Raw genomic sequence first — 23,116 nt, 5'->3', positions numbered from 1 at the left:
AACAACAACAAAAAAATCCTTGAATTTCAAACAAAACAAATGAAAATTGTCAAAAGACCCTTTGGAAGAAAACGTGCATCTCTCTTTTCATGTGATTATGTGAGTGCTCACTGTCAAGGATCAGGAGCTCCTCAGCTAGGCAGGCTCAAAGTAATCAGATTCTTTTAGGCATCACTGTAGGCTTTAGCAGCTGAATTGTTTAGTCACTGAAAAAGAAATATTAACTATGTGGGAGATGGTATTGTATGGAAAATCATGCTGTGAAAGGCCAATGTCCACAAAGGAGATAGAGAAGCCCTGCAAGAATCAACTTTATTCAAATAAAGGGAGAGAAGCCATTAGGCCATACCCCCATGGGGCCTTTCCTGAGTTTTTGGAGGATGTAGCCTCCTTTTATTCTAAATTCCCAACTGCATGTTACTCTCCTCCTTTCCCCATTGGCTGAGGTACTAGGAAGATACAGCTGCCCACTACATATTCCCCCTTTAATATGTATCCCCCTCATCATGTGCTGTAAGACCATTAAAATTTGTTTAAAGCCAACCCTGGGCAGAGAAGTAAATATTCATAAATCTCTTAAGTCTGTACATTTTCCCCCCAAAGTTTAGAAGTTCAGCCTCTGCTCGGTTCTGCAACAAACTTGTGCAGTTTGATTTTCATAAAGACCCTGACATCCATTCTTCCACAACCCAAGAGGTTCTCTTGGTTCAAGTCACTTGTGAAGATATGAACACCCATTTCTCCTATCAGTGTTCTAACGACTCTCTACTCCATGCTTTGTCACAAGAGGAAGATGATTCTGGCATTTCAAAAGCTGTTGCAATTTTTCTTTGATTATCTTATTTGATATCTTTGTGGTGTAGATACTTCCTTGGAAAAGTAGTGTCTTTGGAAAATTGTGACAAAAGGACCTGGCACTCTCTTCCATCTTTATTAATGGCCGTATATAAATTACAGATTGTGTTTCTGTAGCTTGCCTTTGGAGACACTTTTCACTGTGGCTGATAGTAGTTGCTGTAGTTTAGATGGGAAAAAAAATAGTGGCATTGATGTGATTTTAGCTTGATGTGGTATCTCTATATCAGGTTTTAAAATTTGTGCCTGAGGTTCTTAAGTAATCTGAAGAGAATGAGAGATTTCAGAAGCAGATGCTTTGTCCTCTTGGTTAGCATGAGTTAGTGAGAAGCCTCATTGCAGAGAGTGCTTTGAAGTTGGGATCCTTACTCTCTGCATTAAAATCTGTTGAGAACTTTTCTCTGCTGGCAGAGGTCATGCCAATATATCCTTGCATGTGGAAATCTTCTTTGCTGTTCATTTGTTAATTTTCTAGCATCACAGGTAATGCTGGTATCCATCTCCAAAAAAAAAGTAGTTTGACTTAATTTCCTTCATTATCAGCCGCTTCCTGCCAAGGATTTTTACATTTACTTAGAGGACAGGTTTCGCATCTGCCGTGTGAGGTGAACTCTGGCTGCCTCTGGCTGCCCATATCTGTGAGGTTGCTGATGTTCAGTAGTTGCTCTTTTTAGTGTCTAAAAATGCCTGTGAAATCAAGGCCATTCCTCACAGTCAGGTAACCCTTGCCCCAAAGAGCTTATGAAGCAGAAACTTTAGAGAGAGAAGAAAGAAGTTTTTTCCCCTGTTCTTGCTGACTGTCAGACTTTGGCTGACATGATACCCTGCTGTGATACAGGCAGAGGGGAGCATGAAGCATAAAGCACAAATGTGGCTCTAGCACATGTAAATTCATTATTGTGGGCAACCCCAAGAGTGACTCTGCCCTTCAGCACTGAGTGTGGCAGGACATTAACTCTTAACCACTTACCTGCCTATCAATAGATGCAGGTGAGAAACAGAAGATGGAAAGGAAGGCATGGATACAAAGACAAGGCAAAGAACAAACTGCTGTAGAGCAGCAGCATCTTAGGAAGTACCTCTGCACTTTCAAAGACACAAGGAGATACAAGCTGGTGGCCTATTTGTGTTATATAATGTGCATAGTACATCTAGGAAGTGACATTGTTGAAGTTACCACTACAGGAGCACTGTAGTTACCACTGCTTTACCATCACATATATAATCATAAAACCCAGAAATATGGATGCCTTATAATTTACTAATATTTCTTTTTGGTCAAGTTTGACAGCTGTGTTAGGATGAGGGCCTGGAAATCCTGATGTTTCTGTAAGGGAGAAAATCTACTCACATACAAAAGAAGCCAACTGCCTTTTGTGAAATTTTAGTGCAAACTCCAGTTTGTAAATTGTGTAGTTGAATTTACACAAGATGCCAATACATCCTGGGTATGCTGCTCTGTGGCATTTACCTTGTTCATCATGTTTTTTCAAGTCACAGTGGGGAACACTGAGAACATTGCAGCAAAATGAAATAATGTCAGGAAAACTGCCTGGGTTTTTGAAGGAACTCTGTGCAGTATTGGGAAAACACTGTGAATATAATGACTTTTCTGTCCTTTGGTGTGATTAAGCACATAAATGCTCTGGGTATAAGGGCACATTGGTAACTCAGATGTTCTGGTGTTTGAAGCTGTAGGATATATGTCAGTTTAAATCCTGATAGCCAGGGATTAGTATCAAGGCTTATTTTAATACAGAAACCACACAGGATTAAAGGAACTGCTTGCTTTTCTTCTCATACAGAGAGGGTGAAAATAACTCCTGAAGAGCTAAAGATTTATGCATCATTTAAGTCCTGTTCTGATGCTGCTAAGTAGAGCATTGTGACGTATCTCTGCATAAAGGTGACCTTAGGACAGCAGGAGTACCCCAAGGTGTTTATCTGGCCTCTGCCAGGACATGTGAGAGAATTGAAACTCTTCTTAAAGGCAGATTTATAGCACCAGCAAGAACCTAATTAAACCAAGAATTCTCCAAGGGTTTTCTGGCAAAACCTTCAACATAAGTATTTTATTTAAATATTTATTGAATTCTGTACTCTGCCTCATAGAAGGTATTTTTATTATTTAAATGTCTTCCACATGACTACTTTTGAATACTGTTTATAATCTAACCCTTTTAATCAAGTTCTCTTTATTTTAAATTAAACCTCTACATTGGGATTATACAGTTTATTGCTGATTTATATCCTAAATCATTGGTTTTCTACAGTTTTCCAAAATAAGGCCCAGGCTGCCAGAGACTGGCATGATAGAGTTTCTGCTGGAGCCTGCCTGCCAGCAGATGTACAGCAGTCTTCTGTGGACACATGAGATTAAACTCCCTTTAAGGTCAATATCACTGTTCCCCTGTGCTACTGAAACAAAATCTCAGTTCCAAAGAATTTAAATTTTTTATGTATCAATTATGATGCTCTAGTCTGACTTCTTTCAGGTGACTGATCAAAGTAACCCAATAATTCCTGTTTAAAGTCCAGAGCTCTCCTCTGAAAGACAGTCAGGCTCCTAGAAAGATATCTTTTCTTGTCACAGAGACTATGAACAACAGAGAATTTAGTACACCCAACTATCCTTCACTGTTAAAAACATGAAGATACGTGCATGAATTGTAGTAGGAGTTTCAGATATTTACAACACACTAGGTCATTCACTTCTAATTTTTTTGAGTCATCCTTCCCACCTTCCCATGGAGTTTATTGCCAATCTTTGCATACACAAAGGCAAGTTCCTCTTATTATTTTTTTTTTAAACTCCTTATGGAAATTGTATTTTGACCAGCAATCATGACATCAAATAAAGGCAAGGAATCTAGAAGCTCTGGGTTCCTGGGACTCTGTGGGAGCAGAAAAAGCATACTCATGGCTATGAATGAAAATGTGGGGCATTCAAACTACCCTTCCAGTTACTGCTGCCTGCTACTTCTATGGGTTCAGAAAACCTAGAGTCAGTGAGGAAGCAAGCAGGAAGGAAAACACCACACATGTTAAATCCTCAGCCTTTTCTATCAGCATAGAAAACAGTCACAGACTAGCTCCTGACACAAGAATGCAGGATCAATGCATTGCTGTCAATCTGAGAGACGGATAAATGCCACACCTAAATATTCGTGGAAGAGTTGTAATTATTTAGCTAAAAATATTGCATCACACTTCTTTAATTCAACCAGTGCGGTAGAGTGTGTATGTACATACTCTGTACCAGTCTGAGGGAAACGTCCCCAGGATCAGCAGGCTTTAAAGGGAACACACAGTTAAACTAGTTCAATATCATCCCTATAATTAAACAGATCTATTCCCTCTGTGTAATGAACTGGTTTTCAGACTCCACTGCCTTGTCTGCACCATTATTTATACTGATAAGAAAAGGGTACCTTATCAAATCATTTAGGGGGATACTTCTTATCAGATCAAAAATTCTCAAGGCAAAACAAAGGCTAATCTAATAATGACTTTGATGCCTTTACTGTTAGGTTTTTTATTTATAAAGCAATCCAGGAAATGGCAGGGACTATAGGTCAGTATGACTGATCTGCATAAGCCTATGAGTACGGGGGTAATTGCTTATTTGATGTGTGTGTGTCCATCAGGTTTCTTACCTAAGCAAATTCCTCTGTGTAAATAATCTTGTCAAATGGTCCAGGGACAAATTCTGTCCAGCCTGTACTTTATATGCAAGCTGCTAGCAATTCTAGGACTCTCTATCTGTAGATCCCAGTTAAATGAAACCTTGTTCAAGAGTCCACATGACTACAACCATCTTACTAAGTACAGTGACGGTCCTTACTAAGTAAGTGACAGCTGCATCCTCCTATGTAACAGTGCTGGAGCAACTCTGGGATGTTGCAGCATCGTGATGACCTGATTACTGGAATAGCGGATTCCTACCCAACTCAGTAAGCTACAGTCCTTAGACACTGCCAGCCTGAAGAGCCAGAGAGCACTCAGAGGATGCAGAATTTCAGATTCACACCCTGGAACATGGCAGGGATCGATTAATTATGTGTGTGAGACACACATGCATAATGTGCTGGCTCTGCAATTGCTGTGCAGTTCACTGTTAGGATGTTAAATGTGAAAAACAAAAGGCAGGAGGAGGCAAAAATTGATTGAAGGTCCATTTTACTTATTTTGTTAGATGGCCTACCAAACATACAATGCCAGAAAAGTCTAGTTCCTGGCCTTTGCTCCTTCAAGACCTCCCGTCTGGGTTGCATGGAGGAGTATAGGGTACACAGATAGACAGCTAGCTGTGAATAAGCAGAGATCTTACTTGTCTAAGAACTCCCCTTCCTGAGTAGCTCCAGTGGCCTGTGGGCTTTGGAGTTCAAATTCTTGCCCTGCAGTCTCTCTTTAGCCACAGGAACAGGGTGCCCGATGCATCTGCAAGTTTTGAGGTAATAAGAGGCCACAATGCCATGCACAGGCACATGAGAGGAGCTGGGACCTGTCACAATCAATTGGGTTGTCAGCTCTGTTCTGATACCTTCAAGAAACATTATCCCTTGCTTTGTAGGAATAAGCTTATTTACTCAAGATTTGTATTTGAGGCATAAGTCTAACGCTATCTGTCTTAGTTATTCAGCAGGAAATCTGCAGTCTCTCACTGAAATTATAGCAAGTCCCATATTTGCTCTGTATATGTTATGTAAGAGTTACTATTCTGGGCTACACTGAATTTAAAAGAGAAATCTATCAGGGACTCCCACCAGAAACTTGGGCATTGAAATGTTCAGGAGAATCTCCTTCTTTGATTAGGCAGATTGTGAGCAGTAAAGAAGAGTTTGAAGCTTAATTTACATCCCAGTTCAAGTCAAAAGAAAAAATTGTAAAGCCCTAGACAAATTGTCAATGATACTGTCATTTAATTTACTCCCAGAATAAAATTTCAGTTACAGTGACACACAGGATTTATAAAGGGGCATGTCCTAAGACCCCTCACCAATAGATTTAATTCCTTTTCTAGACTGGTTAGGGAGGGTCTGGTGTATATGTGATACAAACTATGGATGGGCTATGCTCAAGCCATGTAGGCTTATTAGAACTTGTGAAAATAAGCTCTTGTCACTCCTGAATGTTCATGGCTTAGGTGGGGCTCACACACAGACCTTGTGCTGCTTTACCTCCTAGAAGTGTTTTTTAACTATTTTTAAGTGGTTAAAATGTTAAGTGGATGCCATAGAATATATGATAGATTGTTTGTTGCTTTCACCCTACCCACATTTTACTAAATAGCAACAATAATTGGATAACTGCTTAATTTACCAGCACTAAGAAAATTAGGGAGGGAAAAAAAAGAGATAAACACTAAGAGCTACATGTTCAAATGTTTACTGGCACCTAAGTGTATGGCATAAACCTGTAGAAACCTAGATGTTTTGATCAATGTTTTAACATAATGAATATACACTGTATCTGAAAACTTTTCATTCAATGACATAGGACAGCAGATTGTAAAAAGGCTTGAATAACTCTTTTTGGAAAGCTTTAGCAAGAAGGCAGATAAAATGTGACTCCCCAGAGGATGATGTTGTGACAAACAGGTCAATACCTAAAACCATGACTGATCCCACTCGGCTCTCTATCTCTCCAGGCAATCTCATTCAGTTCAAATCCAGCTCCAAAGGCTAAGTAAGGCCTCGAAGGATGCACGAGCTTTCTGTCCAGCATTTCTTGAGATGCTCTGTGCATGCCAGAGGGGGAAGCCCATTCCAACTTGGGGTAAGTCAGTTTGCTCCACCAGCATCAGGGTGACACTCGCAGCTGCCACCAGCATTTGAGGAATGATGGAACTGGTCAACAGATTATTTTCAAATACTTGCTTCCAATTCAATGTTTTACCATTAAACCTTATCATGGGCCAGGTTAGGGGGAAGAAAGGCACCTGAGGTTTTTAAGTCTCGGTGAAACCCCAAGAGCTGTATTTTCAGCTCTTGTTTAGGAGGATGGATGCAGGCTCACTGTGAACAGGAAAGGTGCATATTTATCACCGTGGTTTTTCATGTTTGACAACCAGTGTGCTGTAGGGTGAGCAGCAGTTCTTTGTTGCTGATGTGGTTTCCAGTGGGAAGGTGCCTTCCAATACCCTGGGAAGGAGCTGGAGCTCATTGAGACACTTGAAAATCCCCATCTCCACCCAGCATAGGGAGGCATCACAGGTGGGCTACTGCAACTGTTGCTGTTCGCTTGCTGTGCCAAGAGTCAGGCAGCCCTACAACACTTTGAAACGCTTGTATTTCCCCCCATAACAAGAAGCATAAAGGCCTTCTCAGTGGGTGGCGTTCCAGGGAGGCGATGTCGCGTCCCTCCAGCCCGGCTCCTGCCAGCAGCCCTTGGGGAGCACAAGACGGAGCTGTGCGCGGCTCCCAGCATAGCGCTGCGCTGTCGCCGGCACTGCTCGTTTTCCTCAGGGAAAACATGGAGCCTCGAGCGCTGCAGCCCTGCCCTTGGCATCAAGTGCTACGGAGAACACGCACTGCCCTCGCTGGGGATGAAGACTCAACCACCCAAGCACGTTCCAAAGGACTAGAAGACCCTTGCGTATGGTCAAGTAGCAGTACTTGACACACATGTAGCACACACGCACACCTCATCTTGTCCCCAGGTTTTCATTTTCTTTCGTTTAAGAAACTAAGTAAATATACAAAGATCTTCAGCAAAGTCTTGTAACGAGTCAGTGGCAAAGCAGGGCACTGAGCTGCTGGTCCTTCTGGGAATCCTCATGCTTCAGTTGGGATAATCCAAATAACCACTGCTCTATACAGCCAGAACTTTTCAAGCAACCACCTTCATGGAGCTGAAACCCAAACTCCTGTGTATCAAAAGCAGAGAAATCCCAGCCAGTTCTGGTGTGCTGTCAACATTAATGAGGTTAAGCGGACTATTACGGCTGCAAGGAATTACCATTGGTCTTATAGATGAGAATAATCATATCACATTTCAATCCAACACCAGGCTAAAGAAAAGAAGGCTTAGAGGCAAGTAGCTGTACAGAAAATTCTTACTTTTTATCTTTTGACAAACTGTGAAGCTATATGGAAAAGTTTCAGGTCTGTAGTCCATGAATAGCTGCAAAATGCAACCACATTAGTGAGAAAACTCTAAAATACACAAAAATCTCTGTACTTTCAGAACACTTCCCATTAGTGTAACTTGTAATGGGGATCAGTACCAAAGCTGGGATTTTAATTCAGGACTTTTACCTCTCAGCCAGTCTGTTTCCCTGTGTAACAATGCTGTGATAGAAAATTATCCCCATGGAGCCGATTGCACCTTTGGAAATTTGGAAAAGGTGGGGAGTGGATACTAAATGCAAGCAGCAAGCAGGAAGCCCAGTGTCTGTGGAAAAGCAAGTCACATAACTTTCTCAGACTAGCCTGAGAAAGTAGCCTGGGAAATCATAAGGAGGAATCAAAACAATCCTCAGACATAGAAGATAGCCTTGTAGGTGTTTGTCAGTTTCTCATTTTCTTGCAAGAGAAGGTCGAGGGGTGGTGTGCCCCACTGACCAATGGTGGTGATGTGTTAGTTTACTAACCAAAAAGAGTTTTACCTTTCTTGACCTTCACGTACTTGTCCATAAAAGAAGGTCTGAGTTAATAAGCCTTGCCCTCCTGTTCAACTCACAAGAGAGTCTGTGTGGTTACTACCTTGCTGTTCCCAATATAGTGTGACAGTGGGGTTCCTCTTCCCACTGAAGTGATGTTTAGCTGTTGAGAGAGCATTGTACTGTCTTCCTCCCAGGACGCTTCTGGGAATTGCGTAATCCAAAATCTATGCCAAAAGGAGTGGATGGACTCAGTATCCCTGGAAAATCTCCATGAAGTTATATATTCTTCCTGGATGTTCAATCCTCCTGTGAAATCACTCTGCCAGAGCATCCAGAGTGGCTTCTGGGACAGCATCAGGGTAGAGATGGCCTCCTCGTGGCTGCAGCATTTCTCATAGATCCCTAGAGGATATCAGATCTGGCAGCAGCTCCACTGTCTGCAGGGTAAACCTGTGAGAAGTTGTGGAGGCAATTCTTCCCTCTACTGTGCCTCCTGCATATTTTTCCTTGGGAAGGGATGATCTAAGTCCATGTGATTTGGGATTCGATGTTTTTACCCTAACAACTGTAGTGCACTTCCCAAGTGGAGGTAAAGAGTTTTGCTTCTCTGCCACTGTTGAGCAGCTGTTAACAATCCATACAAAGCATACCTCTGTGCCAAAATTCAGGCTTCTCCTTTAAGTAACTTACAAACTAGCCTTCTGGAAATGTCTTCTGCTTATTTAAGTGCCAGCACTGCTCTCATCACTGGGGGAGGAGGGGAGAGAGCCGAAATATGAAGTCATGCTCTGGTCATATGACTGCTGCAGCATCTGTCAACTGTGATACAAATACTAAGCCATAACTGTGCATTTATGACATTCAAACCTGCTCAGCAAAGTCTCTATTCCTCTCTGGTGCCTTTGCCCTTTCTCTACCTAGGGATCATCTTAAAAATTGCCTAAGCAAACCTGCACTACAAATCACAAAGCACACATTTTGGTGGTCCTGTTGTACTGAATATTGCATTGTACCACAAAAATCACATTCTAATTAAATCCTTTCCCTGCAAAAAGCTTCAGGGCAGTCTCGTGGGTGGGACTGTTTGGAGTGGCAAATTTAACCACTGTGTTTCAGGAGAGCTCTGAGCCTGTTAGGCTGAGCAGGAGTGAATGCAGTCTCCTGCCTGGAGAAGCTGGGTTTTGAGACCTTTTTACAAACTACCTGCAAGATTTTCATTTCAGCTGCTGCAGTGTGGCTGTGGAGGTTATGCAATCACTGGATAAAGTAGTTTAGGATTTGTTGGGTTTTTTTTCAGTGACTGTTTTATTACTACAGGGATAGCCAGATCCATTGTGGGTTACGTCAGGAGGTGCAGCAGCACACCAGTGTTTTCTCTCTCTCTCTGCAGCCTGCCTTCTGTATTGCAGACTCAGAAGCATTGCCAGCACAGTGTGAACACATTCCCATTGTTTACAAGTTTCCATTTTTATTTGGTGAGCCATAGCAGAGGAGAATGAATACAGACTGTGTACTGGGTAATCCCTGAATTATTAGAACCACAGATATACTTAATTGCATGAGATCGAGCAATATCCAGCAGCATTTGTTGTGAGTAGTAAATTCATCAGAACTGTACAAAGCCTTATAGATTAGCCCTTGTATGACACAGATGACTCACTACATTAGCCAAATGTAGATTTAAAGAAAAATAGAAGAACATTATGCCTTACCAGAATTCAGCTAGCTCAGCAACTTAACATCAACAGAGGCCGAGGTCACTGCTTAAGGAACATTTCTCTCAGAAGACTTTTTTTCTCTCAGAACATTGTAGCACTTTTTGGCAAAGTTAAACAAAGTTTCCTGAGTCAGAGGTGGCACTTGGATCATCATATTTAATAGCCAAGGGTGAAATCATCCTTCACAAATCTTTCCAATCTTTTTAAAGCACTCTTACCCATTTTTGCTGCTACAACTGGTGGTTATGAGTCACAACAGCATCAAGCACCATGTTAAAGCAATTGTTTTCTGATTGTTTAAAACCGGCTGCCTGGCAATTTCCTTATTTTTCAGTTCACGTCAGTTCACAATAATCTAATCTGTTAAGCACCATAAAACCACTGGACATATTTGATGAGTTATAAGGTTATTCCTTATTCTATCCACACTCAGTAGAGAATCAGAGAGAAAAGTAAGCAAGGTATTGAAGCAGTGGGATGAAGGACTGCAATCCTTGCTGGCAGCATTTGGGCTGTCTCTGACAGCTGGTGGTGATGTGGGAGAAGAGTTGTACTCTGTAGCTACCCTACAAAACCCATCACATACCCCTGAAAAAATCCAGTAAAAGGGGAATGCAGAACCTCTAAAGCTCTTGCAGCTGTTCATTGGAAAAGGCAAATGAAGGAGAAAAAAAGTTCACCAACAATTCCCCTTAAAGCCTTGAATCCCTTCTGCTGCTGCAGAAAGAAACTACATACTCAGCTCTATGCTCCTGCCCATATTCCCTCAGTTGAAGAAGATGCTTACCCAGGTGACAGTGAGTGTGGGGTTAAGGCAGGCTTAAGATCACAACTAGATGAACATACTAAAGCATTCTGAGGATGTGTTGGCCAATAATGTTTCAGGATGAGAATTTGTGGGACATTTGTGATCCATGAACAACTTTTACAAAAGTTGGCAGAGGCTAATGCTGCCAAGGGAGAGGTTGCATGGACCCTGAATGCAATTTGCTGGCAAAATCCTGAGTGACTAACCCAGCTCTGACACAAATATCAAAAACAGCAAGAGTGAGACCATCCTTTAGACATACCCAAATTTGAATCAGCCTCATCCCATGCTTTAGTGTTATAATTAACAGCTATGCTATGAGTGTGCTGTTTTCAAACAACTAGGGACAAGACTTGTATCACGTCCCTTGGCAGAAAACAGAATTGTATGTCTGTAGGTACTTGACATATGAGAAAATTCAAGGAAAAAGACCAGTAGAAGATAAAGGCAGCCTTCATATTCTCTCCTAGGTATTTAATAAGTTAAGAAGTGCTATCAGGCCCAGCTTCTCACTTTGGACGGCTAGGTGCAGTACAAGCCAAAGGCTGCAATTTCTGACTATGTCAGCTGTAGCAGTTCGGTGTGCACACTGTCCTCTGCTTGTCTGCTGGTAGTTTCTGACTCTTCCCTTGCATTCTGCATACCTGCAAGTGGCTTTTCTCTGACTGAAATCCCTTGAAGACAGCAATATCTTACTGTAGGCCATACTATGACAGAGCCCCTAACCACAGCAGGAGATGTGATACTATGAATGCCTTCATTGTATACATCATATTTTGCATTTGAAAAATAAGCTCTGCAATGGGAGAGATGCAAGAAATTCTCTGAGAGCTTCCTTAATAGAAAAAGCATTTGATGCTTGAAAGAGCATAGTAACAAGTTGGCACTGCCTCTAAGCCTTGTATAACAGTTTAATTCACACCCTCTGTCTAAATGTAAATTAATCCAGATTGAGAAATGTTGGAAATCTGCAGCAATGTATGTAATTTGGTACTAGGACAGGGGTGGGGAAGGAAGAATAAAAGAAAACATCTTGCTCAAATCCTTGTATGAGCATTAAGCCAATGTTTTTAAGCCTTCTGGTCCTGAGGCTAGTAGCACTGCTGACTCCAACAATCAGAAACTGGGCATATGGCCCCAAACTTCCATCCCTGGACCTGCTAAAAAAAAAATTCTAGTATTTAAAATTTTACAGTTCAGCCTTCCACTTCTTTTTCAAAATTAGGAGGGCAAAATTTTTAATGAAAACAAACTAATTTATGACTTTGGAAATTCTGGCTTCAGGGCATGGATTTTGAGGGGAAAAGACCCCTCTCAATAAAAACAATATGGCAGAAAAATATTATTCTTGCAAGAAAGTTCTTGCTGTGCATGTGTAGGAAATACACACAGACACAGACTGAATCATGTTTGGAAATGCTTTTGCCTGGTTGCTATTCTGTAATATGGCTCCATTTTTTTTTTAAATTTCCCCCTCTAGTTATTAATTTTTAAAAACCAGGCCATTTCCCATTAAAATGTTCCTAGGCATGCCCTAGCAGAGCAAAGGTTGGCATCCTGCAGTCAGTCAGACAGGTGGCAGGGCCCTTGCACAAAAGCCACCATTAGCATAAGCACCCCTAGCTGGCTCTGCTTTTAGCACTTAACCCTTTTCCATGCTCTTTGGAAAGAATGGGTGTATCAAGTCCTGAACCTGGGAGGTGTCTGGGGGATAAGTTCATGTTTGTGTAGGTGATGCAAAGGAGATGGAAGGTGTTTTGGTTACTGCAGATTACCGTGTGAGAAAGGCATGACCTAGTGAACAGGGCTCATTTGCTGCAAGAGAAGTAAATTAATGGAGATAGCAGTCCCTGTGTTAATGCAGCACCTTTGCATGCAAACACACAAAGCTGACTTCCACACTGCTATGCTACATCCAGCTCTACTGCCAGGAAAGGACCTGAGGTGTTGATGTTTCCTCTGATTTCAGAGTACAGATCATTCAAAATTAAGGGTGTTCATAAACACAGTAGTGTTACTATCTTAGGGGGAAGGTGGCCTATATTATTTTCCTCTGATGACTTTATAATGTGCAGTTATTTCTGCAAATGCTTATGTCCTTATGTCTGTCTCTTTGGATTTCTTATGGTCAGTAAGATTCTAGAGACCCACACACAGGAAGAGGCAGCATCTTTATCTTTTCCAGCTAGAGGATAACTCAAAGAGTACAGTTCCATGTCTGAAAACATAAAGGAGAATTTTCTACTGGCTTTTAGGATAACATGAAGCTGGATGGGGAGCAAGGGAACTGGGATTTTTCTGATGCCAACAGACAATTCTAGAACAACTCAATAAGCTTGAAATTAAAAATCTTTACAATGATCACTCCCAGTATATTGGCAGCCATTCTAGTGAACAGGTGATCATATTTCTGGGAAAGGAAGGGAACATGTGAGAAGGTGGCCAGTTTCATTTAGGAATTTGTGAATTCAAAAGCAAGCCTGTTTTGACCTGGGAAGAAACAGCTCTCTGAAAATATTTTGCATGGCTTCAATCACACATAATCACTGGTTGCCACAGAAATCTTCCTCAGGGCGATATGTTGGAGTTTTCTGTGCTTGATCATCTTCCTTTCCTCTCTTGCACTACTCAGTTGCACAGAGGCTAGGTGACCTTTATTTCTAAAGCAAGATTTGCTTTGTTTGGATTCATCCACTGACCAAATTCAGATATCACAGGAGCTGATGCAATTGGGCTGACTTATGCCACTGCTGAATTATTCTTAAAATCTATTACTATAAGCTGAAGTCTACATCAGTGTTATCTCCTTGAGCTCTTGATATTACCCAGCATCAACCACCACTTTCTGATGATGGTTTAATGGGTGGAAGGAGCAGTGAGTTTGGTGGTATGTGTACTCCTGTACATTCCTGAATATTCATTAACACCTCCTGAGATGCTTCACCATTCTTAAGCTGGCACAATAATGCCAGTTTTCCAAAGGAAAACATTTTTTTTCATGCTATTCTTTGAAAAATTCAAATGCTTGAATTGACTTAAAAACATTTTTTCTTTGCCCTTGCCACTACAGCATTTTCCAGACATCCTGGAAGGAGAGTTTTCAGGTTGTTGAAATGGTCAAGAAGGTTTCAGTTACCCTTGAGAGACAGCTGTGGTATACAAGTTTACATCAGAGGATGAAGGGGGTGAGAGGTGTGCATCCCCCGTTTCCATTGACAGCACTAGTCCTTCCTCTCTACTCTTCTGTCAGCAGACTCTTTTGCCACAGCATTTGCATCCTTTTACAGAGCTCTAGAACTGAAAAATTCAGTAATGAGTTTTGACAGAACTTGAACTACAGGATTAGATTATCCGGAGTCCCAGGTAAAGGCTTCTGCTTCACTGTATCTGTACACAGCTTGGATCAGTTTTAAAGAATGTTCATGTACCTCACAAAGAGCTCATTTATATACTTCTGGAAAGCCAGCTGTAAAATATGCCTGTGAGATTCACCAAGTATTTTGTGATAACTATCCGGTTTTTGTTTTGTTTTGTTTTGTTTATTTCCCTGAAGAGATAGAAGCTGAGCTCAGTTGAAAATTGGTGCAGTGTTATAGGCTTCAAACAGTTACATGTACATTTGTAAAAGCTGCTTTCTCTGTATACACCTGCTAAAGAAGACGGTTCCTCCTTAGCTCAGTGCTTTCTGACTCTCACTTAAAACAGAACCCATGAGAGCAGTAAATAAAATAGCAAAATGATGGTGAACACCATTCACCTGGTATAAAAGAGTCAGTCAGCTGAAAAGTCTTCAAACCAAACTACCATTCCCCACACAGAAAAAAACTCAACCCAGTCCACCAATGCAGCTAGTCCTCACTAGAAACTTCAGGACTCTTCAGATTTTTTTTTCTCCTCCTGAATCACAGACTGACGCATTGCAAAGATGCTCTCTCAAATATATTTTAAGAATCAAGGAAATAGTGAATATCATGTCTTTAAAGCATCTTTCCTTTTTACTGAATGACAAAGCCCCTTAATTAATGCAGAGTTTGGATTTCCTGGCAGTAGCTAGAGCTCTTATAAAATATCAGCTTCAGCAAAATTCAGACTTTTGGAAGCCAGGAAATACAGAGTTTAGGTCAACATTCAAGCAACCTTTCTTTTTCCCTCCTGGGAGATGGCAATGGGAGCAGGAAACTGGCAGTATTTGCTAAGTTGATTATTGCTGTGTCAAATGGTAGAAAACCAAGTAAATTATGATAGTAGGGAAAATGGGAGGCCATACCTTCAGATGGGACCTCACCCACAGTGCTCATCAACTCCTGTGGGTGGGATCAAAAGTAAAGTAGAAAAAAATATCCTGTGGGCTTAATAATAAGTGTGTGACTAAATGGTGAGTCAGGGGAGAAGATAAAATTTAACTGTCGTGGAATTTTTTTCTAGGAAATGAGGTCAGAGCATGCATGCAAAAGAAGTGTCATTTTGAATATAGTCAACTTTTCCAAAGACAAGGGGTCCCTGAGCTACAGTAGTCATATACTAACTTCTCTGAAAACCGCTCACTGAAAAGGTGAATTATTTCCATTACAGGTATATAAAGGTTGAATTGAATGTTGCTTTATTATCCTCTGCATTTCCTGGTTTCTCAGAAGTTCAAATTATGCTGATATTGACTTTATTGTAGCAAGTGAGCAGCCTTAACCATATGTCAGCAAAGTTTCCCAGCAAAGTAATGTTTTTAATAAGGACGGTTTTAGATCTTAGAAGTTCTTTAGCTACTTGTAGTTACTATTGCAGCAGCCGTACTAATGAAATTAAATAAACATGTGACTCTGAAGCCCTGTTCTCTCTATTGTTATATTGAAGGAGGTTGTCACCACTCACTGAAATCTTTGGCATGTGAAGTTATCAACACTGAGTGAATCCTCAGAATTTACAGTTCCACTTTTATTCCACTAAATACCTAGGAATAACATTATGGGTCTCTTCTCCCTCCCCTCCATTTCCCATCAGGATACACAAAACCCTGCCTGAAAAAATTCCCAGCATGTTCTTTTCTTCCAGCCCTATTAAACCATTAGCTTTCTAGAAACCATTAGCACCTAAGGAGTTTCTAATTCTTCACAGTGAGCTGCTTACAGCCCATGCCCCTCTGCATATGCTAGATTCCCCAAGCCTGCATTTCTGTCCTCAGACCTGTTTTTAATGCCCTCCAGCATTCTCCATGTGCCAGATTACATGACAAGTTGTTGAAGAGGACAGCCAAAGGACCTATCTTTCCCTACCAATGCAAGGTACACTTGTGTCCTAAAGCAGGAATGGTACTGTGGGGTTGTCTGCATTCCCAATCACTTCTCTTGTTCTCCACCCCCATTTCCCAGTATCCCATCCACTACCGTTCCTTACCTCCACATGATGCTAGACTTTATTTCACGAGGAAACAGATAACTGTTGTGGGTTAAAATGTGGCTACATTTTTTATGAATGAACATCCTTAAATCAAGAAAGATGTTTGTATCACCATTTAGCTTTACAATTGAATCTTACAGGTGTACAGAAGATTAACTAATTTAGGGACTTGCTTCTGTCTGTCAAGCAGATCTAAAATCAAATTCAGAGAACCTGCAGAAAGAAGTCCAAGCTTCATAAAAATTAAACTTGAATCCAGACTACATGAAAGTTTGGGGGAAATCCAGATGTCAGTTTTAGGGTCAGATTCATTTATAACAAGTGGAATTTAAAAGGTGTTTTTTCATGTATATATCTAGAGCTGGAAGATTTGTTGTTTGGTTAGTTGGTTTTTGTACAAAGGAGACTATTACCAGTTTTAGCAGAATTAATAAGTAATAATTACTGGTAAGAATCAAGGGAAATAATTTGCATTGGATTATTGCAGCTCAGTAAAAATGAAATTTAGAACACATAGGCCTTGCAATGATGGCATCTATCCTAGTAAATTAAATGAAGTCAGAGTATATTATCAAATGCTCAACTGTCAGCACTGTGACATCCCTAGAACATTTTTTGGGGTAGTTTTGAGTGGAGAAACACGATGGTTCTCCCAGGGAACTCACCAATGCCATGTTGGAATCAAATTTAACTTTCCAGAACCAGATATTTTGGGGATAGGTTTTGTTTCAAAATACAGGAAGGAGCCAGTAGTCCTTTCTTAAATCCTGTCCCATCCATGTAATGGTAGCTCTTCTGGTCTCTGGCAGTGAGCCAAGGACTAAGATTTTATTTCATTCTCCTTTTGGTACACCATGGTACATAACAGTCATGCCGGACCATACAGTCTTGAGTGCTGGGATGAATCAGGGATGAATCAGAGGTGGGTATTTCTTAGCACTCATGAAAGGGATTCGCTGATGCTGTGGGGATGTATGGAGCCATAGAGGTGGCATCAGCTGAGGAAGTTAAATGTGAAGGGTGGTGAGCTTACCGGCGATATGGCCACTCTCCCCTGGAGGGGAAGCCTTTAAGATCCAGTTTGCTACCCTCTGCCTGGGGGAGAAACCCTGGTTAGTAGCCCTTGCAGATGTGGTGGGCAAAAGAAGTCACCTCACAGCATGCTTGCAGCCCATGTAGATTCCAGGTATCTCATTGATTCCTCCCCTTTGTCCTGCCCCCAGCCCTCAGGGATAAAAAACTGTTTTCTCTGAATCGCTAGCTATTCATTCTGGGATTTCTTGGAAGAAAGAGCTGGCTAAAAATCTCCTGAGAGATCTATTACAAAAGCTCCGTATCCTTCTTCTGCATCACCTTGGAGAGCTGTAATTTCACTCAAAAGTCTTCTAAGGGCTTGAAGCTGGAATCGCAGACTCGGCTGCAGAGGTTACTGCACTTCCAGGAAATCCTGCTCTCAGGACACATCCCTCAGATAGTCGCAGCACCTGACTGCTACACCCAGCCACGTCAATTAAGTGTTTAGTTCTCTCTTCCATGCCTGGGAGTGGTGGTGACTATAGCTGCACAAAAAGCCCCACCATGATGCAGATTTTATTTCCAGTAAAATGTCTGGTGAACTGCAAGGCATTGTTATCAGGTTGACCTGAGAAAAATAATTGCTGCTTCTTGACACTTGGCCCAATGCTAAGTAGCTGAGTAGAAAAGTAATTCTGCTCAGGTTCCTTCACTGAATATGAAATAGTACCAAAAGAGGTCTGGCATAATTTATTTAATATTTTTATACTCTATCTTGAAACGCAAGATTTGTCAAGAAACCTGTGGGAGGCAGGTGCTCTAATCTCACCAATTTTCCAACAGATTTATTCTCTCTGGTGCTTTAAATCCTTGTGTAGAAGACTGAATTTTATGTCAGCCTGAATAAAACACAAGATTAACTTTAGGCATGGGCCTGGATCTGTGGACTTCTCATATTTGAAATTTAGTACCGTCTCAGAAGTTATCTGAAGCAGACACATTTCTTTTTTTGGTTGGCTGTTTCTTTTTTATTTTTCTTAATATCTCTTTAACTCCTGCCAAGAGTATGACAAAGACATAAGCAGTTCAGAGGATAAAATTTCATTTTTATGAATATTTTTGAGATTTGTCTTTGTTCTAATTAGCAATGCAGTCTGAAAATTTTGCAGTCCTTAAAAAAACCCCAAAACTTCTGCAAGAAAAACAAAGCTGATGGAAATGTTTAATGATGGCACCTTTTCATTTATGTTACACCATATGCTAACACTATGCTAACTTAAATTGCAACCATAGTGATTTAGAAATTAAAATATTTTACTCTGCAAAAAATAAAAATGGAATGCTTTGAAGCTGTCAGAATATTTGTATAGCTTTCTTAAAACATTTTCATGGAATTGACATGATTTCAAAAGGTATTTTTCTCAAAGGATCTGATTTTTCAGAGAAAATGTTTCCACTGATGCGTTTTCTTTGACCACTTCTAAAACTCCTGTGCTAGAGTTATTAAGGAAAAAAGCAGAGTACTGGTTGTGACACTTTGCAGCGGCAAGGACAAATTTAATTTTGAAACATTGTATCTCATTCTCAGACAGGCATCCTAGTTTTGGTCCTGGTGCTACTATTTCCCAGTTGCTATTTTTGCTACTATGTTGCTTTAGTGAGTGCTCCCATCTCAGTTACATCCATGCAAAAAGAAAGGAAATATTAATTTAGATCACAAGCTGCAACAACATAACAGAATGAGATGATTGCTGTGCAGGAGCTTTCCAGGTAGGGGACCACATTAGGCTGCTCATTGAAGAGAGTAAGTGATGTGCCCTGTTTGCAGCATTCATCCCCATTCAGAGAAGGGGGCCACTACAGGTGCAGTAAAGAGCCAGTGCTCGAGCAGATGATTGCCGCAGATGACCTAAAATGTGTCATCCTGTCATTCTGATTTCATGTAGTGTTTGCCCTTGCTTGGAGATACCACCATATTCTTGAAAGACACAAGGAAGGCAAACTTGCAGCTGTGACCCCTTAAATTGAGAAAATACTAGAGTGGAAACTGACATTTAGGTAGGAATTAGATCTGCAACTATCAAATTGCCTGTGCTTTTTTGGCACATTAGAAATATGTAATTTGTTACCTCTATACTAGCTGAGATACAGACACTCAGTGTTACCTAATCTTGGGCAGAAAAGCAAAACTCTAATGACCAGATTCATAATCTGTAAAAGTGGTGTTCTCACCATTTATGAAAACGGTAAATTATTCTGACTAAAAACCAGGCTTCTGTTATGTTCACTCAGGTGTAACCTTCTGGTCAGGGACATCTCTGCTTGAGGATGAGAGATTGATTATTCTGAAAGACAATATGGTACAAACAGGGCATTCAGATGGCAACACCCTTTTCACTGACTTTCCTAAAGAATTAATTCCTTGTAAGTCTAGAAGTTTTTTTCGAGAACCATAAACCATCAATGCAATCTTCCACAGACAGGGATGCCTAAAAAGAAATTAATCCTCTGATGGATTCTGTGGGATGAATTCAGGTGTTTTTCATACATCACTTTGAGCTTTGATTGGGACTTGGCATTTTTAGGGGTGTTTCCTCAAATATTGGCTATTTCCATGAAGTCATTTCACCCAGCATGGGAAGATGTCCATCCCTGCAGTGAGATGTGTGGCCATGTGCTAGTGGTGCACAACAACCCAGTGACAAAGCAAGGCATTGCAGTTTATCTGGCAGCTGAACAGGAGAATTGGGACAGAGACTTGCTGGAGTGTACTCACAACACAGAGAGGCAGCACATAACGATATTGTGTAAATTTCTATGTTAAATTCACAGACATATTAATGATGGACATGAACATGGACAGATCTATCTTTTCAAAATGTGTTGATTACATGATTAATACTTATTCCCTGGTTCTACAGACCAAACAGTTTTTTGCTGCTTGTACTAAGGCCTGGCTCCATTCCTTTCTGTTCTATTTTCCCTGCTGCTGTTTATACAGATGAAGGATTTTTTCGCTCCTACTTCATTGTGCCATGTTCCCACTTGCAAAGTCTGTATAACCCAGAAATTGCTCCCAAGAAATGTTCAGCTGCACAATCATTATGGACTTCCACTAGACTTGTGTCCTCATAGGCATTTTTAAGACCTTCTCCTCTACACACTTTCTTCCATTACTGACCTGAATTATTTGGAGCAGGCCTTCTTTCTAAGGACAATCTAGTTACATTTCTTCTTCCCAGTGAGTGCTCAGCTCATATGCATGTAGAAAGCTTACAGAAATCCTACGAAGCAAAATTTTAATTCCTTGGATGAAAAGATGGGCTGTTCAGTACTTACATGTGATACTAAAGTAACCATTCAGTGCATAACCTAGAAGTAGTCAGAAACTGTCCCCATTGTAAAAAATTAGATGGAACTGTTTTCTCATTTCCTTTGAACTTTATATTGAGCAATGAGGAATAAAAATACATTTTAAATATCACTAAGGTGATACAAGTTTCTTTTTAACATTTCATACTGGTTTACTTTACAAACTTATGAAAGAAGTTAGGGAAAAATGGCTAGATTGAGTGTCTTTAATAAAGATATTTAAAATAATATTTCTAATAGATAATTATTTTAATACTCCTTGTATCTGTACTGCTGAAAAATGGAAGCATATTACACAGAATCAATTGTTAATCTATGTGAAAGAAGATAATCTATGTGATTAGGTATCTGTTGTGCCAATACAGCTGAACTGAAAACCTCCAGCTGGTCGACACTGAGGAGATGCTAACACATTCTTGAGGAGCTGCTGAAAGCTAGAGAAGTTTAAGACAATAAACAAATTCCCAAGAACTTTCAGAATGTATATTCTCCTCACAGTTGCACCCTCCTTATCGCACTGCTCTAGGCACTGGCTGGAAAATGACATCTGCAAAGGGTGAAAAACAAAGTAGGTAATTACGCTGTGGATGAAACCAACACCCCTACGGGTGACTCCATAGAGCCATATCACTCTCAGACTCTTGTTAGGTTTTACAAGGTCCCAGTCCTGCAGCTATATGATTCCCTGGCTGTACAACCAGCCAAACTGGTGAGGAGAGAGCTGAGGTGAGTCCATCAGTTCGCCAGTTCTGTATCTTCATTCTGTCTAAATATTTAGTGCAGACTAATTGGCTATCCATTGTCTAAGTAAGATGGAGGACTGGATGAGAATCATTTGGCTGAGATTGTGCAAGCTCAAAATGATGATTACAGGATTTGGGAAGCAACACTAGCAATTAAGCAAGCAGCAGAGTGGAGGAAGTATACTTCCCATCAATTGTGCAGATGGCAGCCTGGGCTGCTGTTGCTCAAGAACGTAAGTATTGGGTACTCCTAAATGTATACGTTAGCAAACAAAAGGGAAGTGGATGTCACCTGGGCCACTGAGTATCTGCATGATTTCAAGTCCCTCATGGATACCCAGAAACCTCTGAAGCAGTTTTCCTGGATGTGGTGCTATAACCCATCCTGAAACAGCAGCTCATGCAGGACATATCTGCTCACTAGGAAAAACTGTTGTCTGGGAGACCTGTGTTCTGAGTCCTGCACTGGCTACCAGTTGACTGACTTCTCAATAAACACAGTTTTCTTTTGGAGCTGGCATTTTTCAAGGGCTGAGGAAATACCTCCTGAGGCAGCTTCTGTCTGTTCATAGGTTTGATGTTCTCTAGATGAATTGTGATGACACTGCACCAGAGCAGCCTTGGATGTCCTGCTTACACCCTCTGTGGTCTGAAAGCATGAAAGCTTGACTGACTAAGCTAAAAAACTTGCAAAATAATAACTTTTTAGGTATTTTGTCCTGGTTTGAAAATGTGTTCTATTGAATATTCAGATAAGCTTTGTGCAATATGGGATTTGCATTTATTTTCTCCCTGATGCGTGTCAGATCAAATAGAAACACAAACTATACAACACAGAGGTCTCCTTGTGGCTTGCGCTGTTGTGTGCTGTTTATGTTGTAATTGGATGGGGCTTATAGCATAAATCTGGAAAAAATGTGAACTAAAGAAGGCAATTGTTTCTGTATGACAGTAGTCATATTTTACACCGTTTGAAAATGTGAAGTTGGAAACAGCTTGCTAAGGTGACAGCATAGTGCTGCTGAACAGTGGGACTTTTGCCACTTACACTAGTGGGAGCATGATTTCACTAATTTTTCATGCAGTATCTACTCTTTGTAGATCTTGTCCTCTGGTCCTTTAGCCTTGCAAACAGGTACTCAAGTCTGTTCAAATGACACACGTTGGTGTTCTCAAATCTGTTCTCACAACTGAATTCAGACCGAAAGACAATAAACTCAGTACAGAGCAAAATCCTTTCACATCCCATTGATTATTCTCATACTTACCGGCACAGTTGGAGGCTAATACCAGAGGATGCTTGCGGAGTTTCCTTTGTACGCACAGGGTGATCACCACAGAATCAAGGCGGCCCCGCTGCTTGCGCGGGGCAGGGGGTGCCCGCAGCGCCCAAGTAACTTGCGGGGCGGGGAAGCGCCGGATGCTGCCGTGCATGCGTGTGCGGGCAGCGGGGCCGGGGCTAGGGCCGTTCTCGCACAGCGGCCCCGGCCCTGCAGCCCCGCCGCCCTCCCGCCCGCCCCCTCACGGGGCGCCCCTCCCGCCTTGGCCGGCCCCGCGCCCAGGAGGGCGCTCCCTGCGCGACGCGGCGCGGCCGGGGGAAGGCGGCTCC

General features: G+C 41.3%; 1 long non-coding RNA gene across 2 annotated transcripts in view; it reads right to left on the bottom strand.

Moving 5' to 3' along the window:
• The window catches only part of LOC111927605 (uncharacterized), a 142,126-nt gene extending 119,100 nt beyond the window's left edge, over positions 1 to 23,026 (bottom strand). Inside the window, exon 1 of one of the 2 annotated variants that reach the window (XR_015283626.1) lies at positions 22,776 to 23,026. This is a non-coding gene — a long non-coding RNA (uncharacterized LOC111927605). The remainder of the gene's footprint in view (positions 1 to 22,775) is intronic. The other variant, XR_015283627.1, reaches the window with a different exon arrangement.
• Positions 23,027 to 23,116: the final 90 nt, after the last annotated feature.

This window comes from Cyanistes caeruleus, chromosome 2 (assembly GCF_971803275.1).
Source record: "Cyanistes caeruleus chromosome 2, bCyaCae1.hap1.1, whole genome shotgun sequence".
In the NCBI taxonomy this organism is placed as follows: domain Eukaryota; kingdom Metazoa; phylum Chordata; class Aves; order Passeriformes; family Paridae; genus Cyanistes; species Cyanistes caeruleus.
Note: the sequence above shows the minus strand (reverse complement) of the source record. Positions and strands in the feature narration are given on the sequence as shown.